This window comes from Dermacentor albipictus, chromosome 2, assembly GCF_038994185.2.
Source record: "Dermacentor albipictus isolate Rhodes 1998 colony chromosome 2, USDA_Dalb.pri_finalv2, whole genome shotgun sequence".
NCBI lineage: Eukaryota > Metazoa > Arthropoda > Arachnida > Ixodida > Ixodidae > Dermacentor > Dermacentor albipictus.
The window spans coordinates 68,350,115-68,362,703 of NC_091822.1; positions in this window are offsets into that span (position 1 = coordinate 68,350,115).

Below are 12,589 nucleotides of genomic sequence, written 5' to 3' on the forward strand. Positions count from 1 at the left end.
TTATAGAGCATGACTCTGCAGAAAGAATTTCCACTATCATGCAAATTCTTTTCGAAGGAACTGCAAGCGTCACGTCATTGTTAGGCCAGAGAAGGTTCTTGTCCAGCTGAATAACTCATTGACACATGCTAGAAACTGCCTAATAGAACAAACATGGGCAAGTTATGGTTGCAGCATTTTATGTGCTTTAAATATATTTCAATGACGATTTGAGCAATGCACAGGGTCATCCATTCTTAGCACGCACACAGCGCAGCATGGCTGTGCGCCACGGAGCGCCAGCACGAACGGCTTGGCCGCCCATCGAAGCAAAGTGGCGCAGGTGCACAGGGGCTTGGAGGTAGGGCTTCATGTCCTGTGTAGTATGCTAAAGCATGGTAAGCTCCCTCGCTTCAGCAGACGACGCAATGCCCCACCTCCAAGCCCCTGTGCGCCTGCTCCACTTAGTTTTGATGCGCGGCCAAGTGGTGCACGCTGACGCTTTGCGCAGCACGGCCACGCTGCGCCGTGTTCATACCAAGAGTGGACGACCCTGTACATTTTACAATGATTATAATTAGGGTTCTGTACGTTTGGTGTAAGATGAAATGAAGAGAGAAGTATGGCATACTTTCTGGAGAACAAGAACTGAAAGCAAGGAATACTGATTATGGACAGTGTTGTGCTGGTTCAAGATAGTGTGAAATTTGTCAGCAGTCTCCAAAAAATAGTGTTTTATTTAAAATGGCCTTCTTTCCTAGTCAGAGGTGCAAAAGGGCTAGTTGTATAACCCCAGTTCACAGCTGACAAACAAAAATATAGTGCAGCCCATTTCACATTTCATAAACAAAATGTGTACACATATCCCATGGAATGAAACTTCACAAATACCATAAAAAGTGTGTAAAGACACACTCGTAATGAGTATTACAAGGGTTCACATGCCTTCCACTGAACCCTCCGCCAACACTTCGTATGACTGCGGTGGACCACCTAAAACAAAAATACAGCAGTATGAGAAACATTCTACTGTACCTCCTGCATGCATTTTATCTGGACGTAAAAGAACAAAACAAAGCAAATCCTGCAAAAAAAAAGTCTTAAAGACTTCTACTAGAGGTGCTTGAAGCATTACAAAGGATGCTGCCAGAGGAACTATCATCTGTAATTGACATAATTAAGTAAATATTCACAAATCACTCTAACACCCTTGGAAGTCATCATTACATAAGGTATTTGCAGCAATGCACATATTTCTGTACAATCAGCCAAACAATTGACAACAAGCGAGTGCTGCCCGATGATAACTGCTTCGTTCCAAACTCACGTGGAGCTTTCGCATAGGCATGGAAAGGTTAAAAATTTTGTGCAAGTATATGAAATGCTGCAAATTCACTGACTGGCATGCAGCTCTCACCAAACATTTGTGGCAGTAGGCTAAAACTTTGCAAGTTGGTCCAGTGCTTTGTAATGGACAATGCAGAAAAAGCAAGGAGACGAATGACTATAACCACAGGGGTAGCATCTACTTCAGAGAACAGCCCAGCAGACAAATGTCGTGATGGCACCAATTAAGTGTGCATGCACCTACACTAGAGTTTTCTTTGCACTGCAGCAACAAGCATGGATCATTAAAATGGCAAGCATTCACCCGATGTTGTTATCTGACTGATTGTACTTAGTAAGTCCAGTAAAAAGATGCTGGCTCTGCCATAACCGAGAGTAGATGTAAGCATGAACCAGCTACGGGCTAATCAGATGGGTTGGAGTAATTACGACGATTACTCACAGCCATCTCAGGCGTGCCGGTCACTGTCGGCCTGGTCACTCAGCACGTTGCCAGCTCTTGCAGGAGGCGGCACAAAACCCGTGCCACGGAAATCATAGAACACTAGCCATGAAAAGAGCACAAGCAACCCTGTTTCAGCGCAGAAGATGACAATCAAGTGTATGGTGCACTGTATATGCCTTTTTGAACATCGCTATTCGAAATGATAAATTAAACTTCAGCGCACAAGAAGTTGCAGCTTGATAGAGTGGTATGGTGAACAAACATTAGGAAGAAATCAAAAGCAATATTTTTAAAGGGCAGTAATTAGCATATGTAATGTGGTCCTGTACAAAGGGTTGGGGACCATAGACCGTAAGTTTAGACTGGGGCGAAATTGAGTTTTGACTGAAGCGAATTCTGGCATTGTTTCGTTTCTCGAAACAGTGCGTTGGTTGTGCAGTTAACTCGACCCCATAATTGAATGCCAGAGAGCCATTGCAATGTTGTTTGCTCTTGAAAAGCACGCCACTGTTGCAGCAGTTTATTTTCCTTTTGTTTTTTCCTCGCTGTGCGTGACACCACCTAGGGACAACGCAGAGAAACTAATAGTTACAAATTCTAGTATTCTGCAAGCTCTGGTGAACTGGTGAACTGGTGAACTCCCCGGAAGTAGACTTCCGGGGAGTTCACCACTTGCAGATTGGCTGCTCTCTCCGCCCCGTTCTCGCAAATTCTGCATACTGCCACTCTCTGACGTTGCAGCGACCTAACAGAATGCGTATTGAACAAAGATCTTCGATCGCGCACCATATGTTCTCGTTTCATTCTTGCCCCATTCTCGTCTCATTCTCATCTTGAGTCTTGAGTCTCATCTTGAGTTCCCGGATAACAGCTCGATTTTGGCTCAAGGTCTCTTGAAGGTCGCGGACGACGGGAGCTAACAGCATTTTATGCTTTAAAAAAATGTCTACAAGGAAGCTGTTCCAAAGTGGTCAAGACAAACCAGTCACACCTTTTCCAAGGCAATGTAATAACTAGGTGCACCTGTACATATGAACAATGAAGACAATATAGCAATTAATTCTAGGACCTGTGTGTTGCATGAATAAGATAAATACATTGCCAACAACATGCAACATTTTGTTACATCTTGTGCGTATGTTAGACTAACATCTTCCCATGCGTCGAAGTTAAATAGTATGTCTCGCTGAATATCTGTCACATGAAGCCACACAGATGTAAATCACTTGCAATCAACTAAGAGGTCAAAAGTTTCCTGAAGTTATCATGCAAAAAAAGTAAATTTTATGAAGTTATTTAGGTTAAATAAAAAGCAAATTTTTAAACATATTCTTAACAATTGCAGCTTAAAGGGCCCCTCACCAAGTCCAATCGGTAATTTTCTTTGTGCACTGCAAGTAGCGGGGCATCACCTAGGGAAGGGCTCACTGCCAACGTAAGCACTCTCTCCTTCTGCTATGTCTGATGCCCACAGGTGACTTTTGTTACCTGCCAACTCCCTCACTGGAGCCAAGGGACCTTGTCCCATTTACGTCACAAGCACTGCCTCCATTTTTTTCCCCTTCCACTTTTCGCTGTGTGGCATACTACCAGTGGCAGCATTGTGCTAGGCAAAATACCAAGGTCATAAGCCATAATTGGTGACGTTGCAGGCAGTGCATCTTACATAGAGGCATTTGTGCATGTAACCTTGACTCTGTGGCTGGAAGCAGAGCTCACGTGAAAAAAAGGGCATGCAAGCTTTTCTGTGACGTTTATGCTGTTACACCGTGTAGCTTTCAATATTTTGCAGACACAGCTTCCACAGAGTGATCTATGCGTCACACTTGTCTGTTCAAAATGCCTAAACCTCGTGAGGGCCCCTTTAAAGAATGCCAGGTCTGGAACAGGAAAACCAAGTGAGAGAGAGCTGATGAGCAAACCTGGGGATACTTCTGGCACCAAGATTTCATGAACAACCTCTTTTGCGATTGTGGTTGTCTTGGCAGTGGGAGCAATTTCTGCATGAAAAGAAATTACTGGTATAAAACACCAGCTAAGAAAATAGCATTAAGAAACAAGGAAAAGCCAGACATTCTTTTGCCAATGGCTGCAAATAATGCACAACATGGTGCAGGAAAATCCTTATATGTGCTCGTGCCTGTGGACATAGCTGTGGCTAAGATGCATACGTGGCTCCTGTGCCACGCATGGTGCTTACAATAATGAAGAACAGAAGCTCCCACCTTCCAAAGCTGTATGCTCCGAACACAGATAATGAGCCCCGAAGTCATACATTCAGTGTACACAGTATATTTTTGATAAGCCTTACATAACCTGCAATGTTGATTTAGCTGCTACATGCACATATACCACAATATTGCAAGAAGTGAGTTAATATTTGGCCAGGAACTGACAGCATGTCAGGTATAAATGATCTGCCATGAACTCAGTTTGGAAAATCAGGTGCACACTATGAGCCTACCACAACTTAAGAGTACTGGTACAATACTTTTGCATCCTGTTTTCCATGCTTCATTAGATAACTGCTGAACTGAGAAACATAGTATGGCAAAAGAATTCCCTAAATGCACAAAGAATTGCTAATTATATCCTCTTCCAATGCTACGATCAGTTGGCCTAAGGTTTTTTTACAAGGTTTTCTCTACATGTCACGCATATCAGAGGCAATTCTCACATGGTATCACAAGCTGCTGACATACAAATGAGCCTGATGATACAGTGTTCACAAGCCACAAAATAACCGTGTTGCCGCAAGCTGGAAGCACACCACGTGGCCTATTCTTTCCACTTGTTCACATTCAACATGTAATAATAAAAGCTTCGCACTCTACTGTCTCTTAGAATGTGCAGTGCCCTTTGCCCTCCTCCCCTTCGGTAACTTATTCCTCGTCACCTAAAGCTTTCTCGCCTTGAAAAGCTTCCACAACTCTATAACATTGTGCTTTTACCACTGCACCAAACCACTCATCAGTGATAACACATGCACATAACCACAATTTGCACATGTAGTGAAGCTAGGAGGAATGAAAGAATTGGAAGAGAGCACCATAGGATAAAATTGCAGCCAAAAAAAGTTGACTCAATAAGTGATCTTGTCAAGACAGTTTTTACTGTCTTTCACTGCCGCACTAACTGCACTCTTCTGAAAATAAAATGAGTGTGATAGTTACTGGACTGTAGCGCAATGGCGATTAAATGTACAAGCCAGCATAAGCTACCCAAGTTGCATAAGCATGTTGCAAAGAAGTAATCACATGGCAGTTACCAAAACTCCCAAACACATGAACAGGCACCGACAAAAGTGGTAAACTCCACACAACGGGAGCCGCAGCAACGGCAAACTGCATCGCAACGCCATCTACAGACAGCACCTGGGATCGAGACAGCCAATCGGTGCCCTTTATTATCTGCAGGCATGTCGCTTGACTCGTTTCAATGTTTCGTGCTTCAGCTCGCCAGAATACCGAGTGACGCCGCTGCAGTATACCACGTTTGTAGGCGCCTGTATGTTGATTAGAACCTACCACGAGCCAAGCTTACAATGCCAAGTCTGCTGAGCGCAGGGTCATGCGGTAAGCCAAGAGAAAGAAAGTGAAGGGTATGGATCCAAGAATAATTGGTTTACAAAGGCCAGCTATGCAATGTGACATTTCCTCCTAGTTTATTTCCTTTCTCTGTGTAGAGAAGCCCTTGCAAACGAATGGTATGCAATTAAGCTGTACTCTATATGGTACCAATCTAAATTCATTGCATTAAAAGGTGGTATAATTCATGATTTATTGCATGTTTGAGAAACTGAAGCCTTATTATAGAGTTGGCAGCTTTAAGAATAGATTTTTAATAATTGTGTCAGTGCACCTTTAAGACAAAACATAGAAGCTTCTGTATTATACTTGGCTCATAGATATGCACCCATTTATTGATTATATGACACTCTACAGTGCATGCCTATGTAGCTGCACGTATGTTTCTTACTTGGTTTGTGTCTATTCACTCTCCTTTTGATCCCCAGCTTTTACTGCTTTCATTGAATACTGAAACATGTTATCGCTGTTGCGTGGCACTTGTTAGGCATTCTCAGCTTCTGTGTTAAAAAATAATGAATTTAAGGAGCTCACTTCAAAAAGTCCTGCTACACGAACATGAGTTAGAATTGTATAAGCGCACTCAAATTCAGGACTAGCAATTGCACAGACAAGCACTAACTTCAACATTTAAGGCTTTATTGGCTGGCTGCAGCAGGCATAATAAAATGCACTTTGTAAACTAGAGATCGTGTTGTGCATCATACTGCACTTTCATGCAGAAAGTTCTGGGTAGGCTATATGGAACACTGCCTAAAGGGCAAACTGAGAAACCACAGCAACAACATAAGAAAGCATGCGGTGGTTGGTTGGCTCTGTTGCAAGACATGTGGCAGTGAGCCGTTGTTTAACAAAGGCTCTGATGTGCCGAGACACAGAGATGGACTAGGCTGGTCATTGAAGTAGCCCGAACAGCAAGCCTAATTATAAATGCGTGAGCATGCCTTCGCTTGCTTTGTCGAGAACTGTTTTTTCTCAACGCGATTTTGTGTGGGCATTGCATTTTTGTTTGCAAGTGAGCATGCTTTCCATGCCTGTATGTGCATCTGTTTCCAATAAAGTGACTCTTGAAGTCTGTGTTTGTGTGTCCACTAATTTGTTCTCGGTCATTTCACATACCAGCAAACGTCAACACTCATCACAAACACGAGCTTGCAACTTACCAATCTTGTTGAGGCGAACATCCGTCAGCCTTCTTGACCTCTCTCGCTCCTCTTCCAACAGCCGAGCAAGCTCCTCTTTCTCAGCTTCTATATTTTGTAGTTCTTTTTCAAGGTCCTCAATTCTTGCTTCCATCTTCTTCCACTCAATTTCATGGGAAGCTCTTTTATCTTTCTTGCTTTTAGTGTGATTTTCAACAGATTCTTCGCTCTCATCTTCAAAGTCTTGAAACTGCAATATTACATGACACCATGAACCTTGGGAGAATGACGAGACTTCTCAAGAGCAAACTATGAATAATACTTGAACTGCGCTATGAACAATACAATAAAGATACGAACTATGAAGAAGTCACTTAGTTGCATGCGTATGCAAGCCAATAATTTACTACCAGAAATCAGAACCAGACATCACCAAGTTATCTCTGATTAGCAGTGTTAACCAGAATCAAAGGAAATATGTGCTGCAATAAAAATCCATAAATGTGTATCAGCCAATCGACAGTGCACTTCTGGCAAACCAGGCAACACCTGTACTGGTATTAAATGAGACAGGCCAACATGAGCCAGCCATAAAGGTGCGTAAAATCTCACCCATTAACATGTTGTGGCATTACTTTTCAAAAAATTAAGCGCCAACGGTAACGGCACACTAATAAGGAACAAAAAGACAGGAAGCGCCTTGTCCTGTCTTTCCGTTCCTTCTTAGTGTGCCGTTACCGTTGGTGCTTCATTTTTTATAGCTATGCACCAACTAGCCTCACAACTTGTTTTACTGCAATTACTTTTCAATGCAGTGTGTCACTTCTGAGGTCACAAAGGAAGCCACACACTAAAAATACCAGTATATACCAGTCAGGTAAAATTATGGTAATAAGGAAATGTTGCAATGGCAGGTTGTCTTGATTATGATAATGCAAGTTTTCCATGCATGACCACCTATAAAGCACCAAGTGGGATTTTGTACTAGCCAAGGAAATCAAGGCAACAGTTTATCTTATGACGTACTTTGGCACCATTTGTGCATTGCAAGTGATGCATATTTTCATTCTTATTTTCCCACAAAGGTTTTGCCATTACCTCTGCACACCACATACAATTATTTATTTTCACATGCTAATGCAAGTGGCATTTAGTGAAGATTTCTAGTTTTAACAATCCCTTGTATGGGTTTAGTGATGAACAGGTGAAACTAACATTAAATATTGCATACTACTCTTTTTTTATGTGTGCAGTCTCGTGTATGCTAGTCGTGTCCAGTTGAAAATAGTGCTATGTTGTGCTGCCAGAAGGCCAAATCACACAGACCTGTATTTTGAATGAAAATGTGCAGAAAGAAAAGACTACTAATAACAAAGTAAAAGGCACAATCACAGCCCCCTCATCACATCACAGACATGATAATGAAGCAGCAAGGTAAACTGCTACTCTAAGCTTTAACCAAAATATTGTTTCAGCATCGCCATCAGGTTTGAATGTTGACAGCAATAATGGGTAGCTGGGCTCAAATAAATATTGCTTACCAGTTCCGAGTTCTCCGACTGCTTGAATGCCTTAAGTATGTTGCCAAGTTCCTTCCTGGCAGCTTCTCGCTTCCTTTTCCTCTCTTCTCTCTTGGAGAGCCCTTCATCAGCCTTAACCATAAAAAAGGCATGCAAGATAAAACTCAACACATCTCCTCAAGAACATTTATGCAGGCATCGGGATCTATTTCTTATCTTCACATCTGCAGGGACTCTGCCAGCAGCCAACACTGACCACTGCAACAAAAGTGTGTGTGGTTGAATGAGAGGAAACAGGGGAACTGACTTTTTTTTAGCAGCCCCATAGAGATGGTAAAGCTGAAGAAATCACGAGGGAAATTAACTGCGCTTTTAGGTGGATAAATAAATAAGAAAATGGCACATGTAGTGCAATAAGGCTTTCAGTGTGGCACTAATCATAGCTGGCCAGCTTTTATTTCCTCTTCCCCTTTTGTTATGTTTGGGTTTGACTTAAACATTGCCCTGACCAGGCTAGATGTCACTTAACTTTTGATTTCATCCAGGCCTCTTTCTATGCATTGCAAAAGCACTTCCCATCATTCAGGTAGCAGCTGCACATTTTGAAACAGTTCTACTGCTACACTCTACAAGGTCAATAAAGCACCACATCATGGCCTCCAAAGCCATGTTTTTGCAATTACGTATCATACAATTATGCAGTAAAGCAGTGATTTGAGCTTGTTGATAAGACATCGTGAGGCACATAGCGCGTTAAAAAGCACCTGTATGTGTCACGTCTCACTTTTGTCCTTGTCTTTTTAACGCGCTATATGCCTCACAATTATGCAGCATTTTTACAAATGTATAAGATCTGGGGCCTTATAATCGGGGCGTTATCACCAACAGCATTGCAACACTTAGGAAAAATAAATAAGAACAAATTAATAGCACAAGTAGACAACTGCACAAGCCACGGAATGCACAAAAGGAAGCTAGAACCCCCTATGAACATACTATCATCAAATGAAACGCAAACAGTGAAGCGCGTGACCAAAGCATAATTGAAGGTATAATGTGTACCATCCAGTCAGCACCAGTGACAGGAACACACATCCAGTTTGACCGCACTGCACATTGATGCTCCACCTATCATGCAATATTTATGTTTCTGTTCTGGTTCTCTTTCATTTGAAAGCAAGAAAAGATGACGCTGCTGTTCACATTTCAATTGACACCGATAGGACATACAGTTTCGTCGCACTGTGATAATGCTCGCCCTATACTGCAATATTTCAGCTTCCATTGCTTTTTATTTTTGTTTTCTTGCATTCAAGTAAAAGAGAACCATAACACAAACGAAAATATTGCAGCACAGGTAGAGCATCCTTGTGCAGTGCTGTGAACAGGATCTGCACTCCTGTCAATGGTGATGACTGGATGGCGCGCACTACACCTTCCATTATGGTTTGGCCATGCGCTCCAATCTTCACGTCTTATTTGACGCCAAGAGTACATCACAATAAATACTCAAGTTTCACCAAGAAGGCTAAAGCGATGGCTTGATGCAAATGGTATGCTTAAAGTAAGCAGTAATGGTCTGCCAAGCTGCATTCTGCTCTCAATTTTGCAGCTAATTGTGGGTGCTAATAGTAATAATTATTATTATAACAGCAATAATAATAATAATAATCATGAACAATAATATGCGCAGGTGCACACCTCACTAGCAAATTATTTGTGGTCCAAAGCAGTGCTTTTGAACGTTTTCAGTGTATAATTATACTAGCAGGCCACAGCACGATGCACCAATCTTTCATCCCTTGAAAAGTTCTCCTGAACAACACAAAGTACCACAAGATGGTGCTGCAGTGCAGTATTTATTTTACTGCTGAACTGAACTTTGATAACTCAGCAATAAACTACAGCAGCTGCACCTGTTTTGCTATGTAAGCTTTAACTGAGGAGCAAAGTAACGCTCGTAAGAAACCCAGTAGGTTGATGATACAGAAAACTAAGGGCCTATTTCATTCCCATATGGTCCCCAAAGTATGTGTCAAAAACAACAAGACTGCAACTGTGCCAATCATGCAAAGAGAGGGGGTGCACAGCATATCTTCAGTGAAACACTGAAGCTCAGGTGGTCACTTGGTCACTGCCAACTTCACAAGAGCAGATACGGTGACCCATCAACCCCTTTATGCAACATGTGCGACCTGACAGACCAAGACCAGGCAGCCAGCCAACCAGGAAGAAAGAGAAGTGGGATGTAGTTACCAGGAATTCGGCACAAATGACATAGAAGCCCTTAAGGTATACGCAGCTTGAATAAGATAGGAGGAGTACAATGGGTGCACATTCTTCGGTGCCTCAACCTGATAATTGCAATATTCATGTGTAACCAAACTTTGAAGAGAAAGAAACAAAGACCTTTCTGCCACACAATACATGTGCATGTGTGGTAGAGAGGTCTCATGCACTTTCCCAAGGAGCCAGGTAGCAGCCAAAATCATAGCCTTGTTACTAAACTGTTTGTGCAAAGACAAAGACTGGCCAGCAAGCATGACCTCAGCAATCACTATCTGCAACTATGCGCTGTGACTGTACCACACTGCAGTGCAGGGGAATTTCTTTTACCACAGCATTCACATCTGCGACGAGGCAAACCATGCAAATAGTGAGGATGGTACAATGAACCACACATGAATCAAATATAGCTAAAAACCGAAAAAGCTTAATGTGCAAGATGCACTCATGTCATATATATATATATTCCATTAGGTGTTGTTTTACCACTGGCATAACCAACCAAAACTAATGTACGCGTTCACACAGCACATTGTAAAATGTAATTGAAAAAAATCTTACCAAGTTGCCTTTGTGCAGCTTTCCCAATATCACTCTGGGAAATGAGTGTCGCGAGTTCTTCAATTTGCACAGAAGGTCCACAAGGGTGCCTGACAATGATTAAAACAGCACTCAAATGAAAGAAGGCAAACCATAAGAACAGCACGCTGGGCCACGTGTTTAGACCCCTACTCTAGGTGCAAATGGCCTGCGGCGGCGACGCGTCGGCTTACCCGCGAGAGCAGTGACGTTGGCCGGGTTCCGCCTCTTCCATCTTCGTCCGCCCAATACGCCATGACAACGTCGTCCTTTTTGAAGTCAGTTGTGCTTTGTGGCTCGAAATCTCTTATAAGAGCCTCAGGCAGCGCTGCCCGCTCCTTATCTTCTGTGTACTGTACACATGTAAACATTGTCTCGTACCAATTGGTACCGATCGTCGTGCAGGCGGAGTTTCGATACACACGAGGAACGCTCGTTCACGACCGACAAACTATCAGCACCAACAACGGTTCCCGCGGATATAATTATAGTTTACTATAAATATAATATAGATATGATAAAACAGCTACTTGTAAAATCACAGATCACCTATGCAAAATCTCTCACTACAGCGTCTATTACAAAGCCCTACCATACATACAGACCTAGTCTAAAGGACACGGCCGCCCATGGTGGTAGATTAGTTTAGATGGCGCCAGTAACGAGTTTTTTTTCCCCGATGTTAATGATTTTGTTCTTTAGGATGGTAAGGTGGGTGTTGCAGATGTTTATTTCTCGTATAAAGTGACAAGCGTAGCCACCGAAATTTAAGTTTTTTTGTTCATCGGTTTTATTCTCGTGCTTCGTCCACGACCGATGAGTACACCACACGGGGACGAAAGTGCGTCTGTATGCTGCGCTACAAATAAACGACTTGTTTATATCATTATATATACTCGTTTACAAAAGGCTTAAGCAGGTGTCATTAATTTACATCTAAGAAAATGTGTTTCAGTGCCCGGCCCAATCGTTAAAGCGACTGACAACTAATTTTCATGGTAACCACTTTTTTAGTGCAATATGGAAAGCTTACCGGCTCTAATCATGAAGTAGTAGCATAGAATAAAGGTATTAATGATGTGGAAAACGCCGTGGAGAAATTTGTTATCATAATTTTTCGATTTGCAGTGACGATGAAGTCATTCACCGGAAGCATGCTGAAGACTGCGATAGGCGAGCGCAATAGCGCGTATAGGGCGGCACTAGTTGGAGGCAGACAAGTGCAGCCGTAGATGTGAGAACGTATTCATCTCTCAAAGATCTGAGCGAGATGGAACAGGGGACCTTAGCTCGCATGCGTGCTCACAATTATCATCCTTACGAAGTAGCACCCAAACGTCATATTTCGATGCACGAAAGCTGCAACGGAAACGAGGAATCCGACTTGCACGAAAGAACACTGTCCCCGCCGTTTCCGTAACGCAGTTTTCACTCTAATTCAACGCAGGTCAAATCACAGCTCATAATATTCTTACACCATGGTCAGATCTAAGAGGGTTGTCACCTCTTGTACATTATGTTGCACTTTGCCTTCAACCGTTTGTGGATTTCAAACAGACGCGATTGCGTAAAATATTTACAACTTGTATCAATTATGTGCCAGCAGAAATGTATGAACGTTGAGTATTCGTAGTCTTGTCATCAGCGTTCGACAAAACAAACATTAATTTCATCTATACCGACGTGTCACTATATAGGTATACA